We start from the raw sequence: 5,272 nt of genomic DNA on the forward strand, positions 1-5,272 counted from the left end.
TTGACTACCATTTGTATAACCACAGATTTACTACAAATACCATGGTTAAACTATGGTTAATTTAGCAAAACCATGGTTAATTTGTGGTTACCATGGTTTAACTATAGTAACCATGGTTTTTCGGCTTTATTTGTAGTAAAACCATGGTTAATTTTGGTCTTGGCGAGTAGCCGCATTCCAATTACAAGGTTACTCTTTGTCCTTTCTAGTCTCCAAATCCATCCATTTTACTTTGCAAAGCCGTGAGCTTCTTCGTGATGTTATCCATATTGTGGTTAATAGTCTCAGTGCTAACTAACCACTCTGCCCACTGCTTCAATCATGACAGGCAACCTTGTGAAGCTTTGGACAGCTGTTCCTGTTTTCTGAATTCGACGATAACCCAGGGCAAAGCCTAATCCAATCAGCAGAAGACCGGTTATCATTGTTCCGAACAGGTAGATATCTTCAATGTCCTCCACGGAAAGAGCAGCCAGACACACGACCCGCCACCTATCCCACGCATCCATCGTGTAGCCAGCTGCGAACATTCTGTTGTTTGATTGGTGCAGCAGAACCCACATCGATATCATGCTGTAACACTGAAGTACAGGAGGGAATGTCATTAAACAAAACAGGACTCCATAACATCTTGCTTTTGATCAGCATCTAAGACAACTGCTCCTGTAGAGAATTTAAACACTCACAGTTATCTAAAAGCCCTACCATCAGCATCTCACGGTGCCCTTCCAATCCATTCTCACTAACCTGTGCATTCAACAAGGACAATACAGGGTTAATTTTTTCATTCTCTGTGATTAACTCAGAGAGATTACCTGTCATGGCAGTGTCATTTCATCAATCTGAATACGTTTTCAATATGTTAACATGGCATAGACACGCTTTCCTACATCGATCTGGAGTATGAAACACATAATGATCTTTCCCAGGTTTCTTTATTGGAATAATGATTGAATGTTTCCATGAAGTGGGTAATATGCCTGTTATTTACACTTTATTTAATACTTCTAAAATTACTTTAAGTGCTTCATCAGATAGATGCTCAATCATACTATAACAACTGTTTTGTGCTTTTAATAGCTCTTTTAAATTCATATAAAGAAAATTCAACATCCAGTTTGCTTTTATTTGAATTACATTTTCTCCTGTATTTCAGGATATTCTTTTTTTTTTTTTTAGCTATTTCTCTACACTTCCTAATTTCCTCTGTTATATTACAACCCGAATTCCGGAAAAGTTGGGACGTTTTTTAAATTTTAATAAAATGAAAACTAAAGGAATTTCAAATCACATGAGCCAATATTTTATTCACAATAGAACATAGATAACGTAGCAAATGTTTAAACTGAGAAATGTTACACTTTTATCCACTTAATTAGCTCATTTAAAATTTAATGCCTGCTACAGGTCTCAAAAAAGTTGGCACGGGGGCAACAAATGGCTAAAAAAGCAAGCAGTTTTGAAAAGATTCAGCTGGGAGAACATCTAGTGATTAATTAAGTTAATTGATATCAGGTCTGTAACATGATTAGCTATAAAAGCTTTGTCTTAGAGAAGCAGAGTCTCTCAGAAGTAAAGATGGGCAGAGGCTCTCCAATCTGTGAAAGACTGCGTAAAAAAATTGTGGAAAACTTTAAAAACAATGTTCCTCAACGTCACATTCCTCAATGTCAGAAGCGCCGTCGTGTCCTGTGGGCCAAGGCTCATTTAAAATGGACTATTTCAAAGTGGAATAGTGTTTTATGGTCAGAAGAGTCCAAATTTGACATTCTTGTTGGAAATCACGGACGCCGTGTCCTCCAGGCTAAAGAGGAGGGAGACCTTCCAGCATGTTATCAGCGTTCAGTTCAAAAGCCAGCATCTCTGATGGTATGGGGGTGCATAAGTGCATACGGTATGTAGGGCTGTCGCGGTTAAGAAATTTCCCCTGCGGTTATTATGGGTGGCTCAATAGCGGGATATGCGGTATTACCGCCGTTTTTTTTTTTTTTACATACCTAATTTATCCTGATTTTGCTGCATACAAAGCTCTATGGTTGAGTTATGTAGCATATATTGTTGCTTTTTTTAACTGACAGAGACGTTTTAAAACATTTTTATTTATTGTTAAATGCCAAACAGCAACAAGAACATGCGTTTTCCAATAATTTTTTTTTTTTTTAAGAAATCAAGTTCTAACATGTATTACATGTATGTGCGCGCGACAGCAGCGGAAATCTAGACTGATTATCGCGTCACCACTGGCCCACCAGGACAGTGGATTCGCGCTGGAGTCGATGCACTCCTCAAGCAGATAGCGTGTGTGAGCTCGTTATTTGCTCACGCTCTCTTGGGTATGGCCTCTGACGCGGAGGTTGTCCGTGACTTCAGCAGGTATGCCTGTTACTTTCACGGCTGTATTTTACAGATTTCGCAAAGGCTTCAGCTATTCCTAACTGTCGGCCGGTCTCAGCTGTTCTTTTTGATGTTGCTCCGCGACCTGATGCTTGAGGGGGCAGCTGCGCTGGATGACAGGGGCACTCTAAAACGCTTAACATGGCTTAATGTACTAAGACAGTGATATTAACAGACCAAACTCACTAAAAATCATACTAATAAAGTATACTATCTATAAAAAATCAGATGAGCCCTGAATATGAATGCAACTCGTTTAATAACACGTTAAGTCTTTTCCTCCCATAGAAAACCGTTATAAGAAAACGCTTAATGTGGCTTAATGTACTAAGACAGTGATTTTTAAAAACCAAACTCACTTAACATTATACTAATAAAGTAGTATACAATGTACAAAAAACAAAACAAAAAAACAGATGATCCCTGAATATGAATGCAAGTCGTTTAATAACACGTTAAAGGCAGGGTAGGTAATACATGTATAAACAACTTTCTTCCAAATTTGTTTAAACTTTCTATATATATCAATGCATAATTAAAATGTAAGTACTCTGATAAAAATAGTATAAAAATTGAGTGACTCTAGACCGTTTAATCTGTATTAAACACAGCTCATTCTTTCCATTTCGGGACGAAACATAGGATTGGCTTAGGCGACTGTCACTCTCTCGCAACCATGGCAACCACCCTTTTGCCACACATGACCTGCCCACTTGCGCGTGCACGTTTGATTTGAGGAAACAGCACGTTTGATTCAACAGGCACGGATCCTAGGAATACCAAAACAATGGCAGAGAAACAGCAAGCAAAATTCACAGTACCAGCCTATGCAGTTAGTGAAGGCAAACCAGGCAAAAAAAGGAAGACAGTAACAGTACAAGAAAAGGCAATGAACAAAAAGTCTTTGGATAAACAAAGAAATAAAACGCGAGTTAAAATCGGCGTGGCTTTCCAGCGAGGGCGAGAACTGAGGGAACTCAAGGGGCTGAAAAGTGACTCCTTGATGGCTTTATTTCTGCTGGAGAGGTAAATCTTTCTTTTTGTATTTTGATCATACATATTTTTTTCATGAAGCATGTGTCATTAGCACACGTAGCTGCGTAATATAGCTAACATAACATTACTTAGCGAGCCATAGTAGAGGCTTTGGAAGGAGCCCAGAAGGGAGGGGGTGGAGTGAATGAAAATAATGAGCTGTCTTTAAAACATTTGTGAGAGGTCTACAGTCACTCGATTTTTATACTTTCTTTTTCAGAGTACTTACATTTTAATTATGTATTGATATATAAATAAAGTTTAAACAAATTTGGAAAAAAAGTTTTTTATAAATTTTTTTACCTACCCTGCCTTTAAGCCTTATGATGGTTTTCTATGAGAGGAAAAGGCTTAACGTGTTATTAAACGCGTTGAATTCATATTCAGGGATCATCTGATTTTTTGTAGATATTATACTTTATTAATATGATGTTTAGTGAGTTTGGTCTGTTAATATCACTGTATTGGTACATTAAACCACATTAAGCGTTTTTCCCGTTAAGCGTTTTAGAATGTCCCGATGACCTCAAATTAGATGTATTGCAGTGTCACACGAACATTTTTTGCAGCACATTTTGCATATCGGCTCATCTATATTCGCTGGCTCGTCCTTTTCATTGGGTTGAAAGCCAAAATGTTCCCAAACTGGCAACGTGACATTAGGTTTTGGGACGAGATCGAGTGCCTCCCATCGTTTCAGCCGGCTTATTCAAAACTAACGAAGCACCATAAAGCTACAACGGCTCAGAGAAAATTACAGTCGTGACCATATTGTAGCCTATCATTAATATAATTTATTTAACATTGAATGCACAGTGACAAATTGAAAAAAAAAACAATAAGGCCACAGCCTCATAAAAAAAAAAAAAAAAAAAAAAAAACCTGAACACTGCGGTTGCCGCGGTTTCTGCGGTTGCTATCTTTCCTCTGCGGTTTGCTTGTCAATAGCGCGGTATTACAATTTTGCGGTTATCGCGACAGCCCTAACGGTATGGGCAGCTTGCATGTTTTGAAAGGCTCTGTGAATGCTGAAAGGTATATAAAGGTTTTAGAGCAACATATGCTTTCCCTCCAAACAACGTCTATTTCAGGGAAGGCCTTGTTTATTTCAGCAGGACAATGCAAAACCACATACTGCAGCTATAACAACAGCATGGCTTCGTCGTAGAAGAGTCCGGGTGCTAACCTGGCCTGCCTGCAGTCCAGATCTTTCACCTATAGAGAACATTTGGTGCATCATTAAACGAAAAATACGTCAAAGACGACCACGAACTCTTCAGCAGCTGGAAATCTATATAAGGCAAGAATGGGACCAAATTCCAACAGCAAAACTCCAGCAACTCATAGCCTCAATGCCCAGACGTCTTCAAACTGTTTTGAAAAGAAAAGGAGATGCTACACCATGGTAAACATGCCCCGTCCCAACTATTTTGAGACCTGTAGCAGAAATCAAAATTGAAATGAGCTCATTTTGTGCATAAAATTGTAAACTTTCTCAGTTTAAACATTTGCTATGTTATCTATGTTCTATTGTGAATAAAATATTGGCTCATGTGATTTGAAAGTCTTTTATTTTTCATTTTATTAAAATTTAAAAAACGTACCAACTTTTCCGGAATTCGGGTTGTACTATTACTGTGTACCTGTACCTTAACAAAAACTTTAGCCAACATTTCTGCTTTTCCTTTATTAGTTATCTCCACTTCCTCTCCATTATATAAAGCAGGCATATTACTATTCTTTCTAATACCTCCCATTACTCTTATCATTCCCCATATATCCGAAATTTGAGTTTCCTTTCCCAAAGTATTACAGAATTCTCTCCAGTACACTTGCCTTGCCC

Source organism: Carassius carassius, chromosome 47, assembly GCF_963082965.1.
Source record: "Carassius carassius chromosome 47, fCarCar2.1, whole genome shotgun sequence".
In the NCBI taxonomy this organism is placed as follows: domain Eukaryota; kingdom Metazoa; phylum Chordata; class Actinopteri; order Cypriniformes; family Cyprinidae; genus Carassius; species Carassius carassius.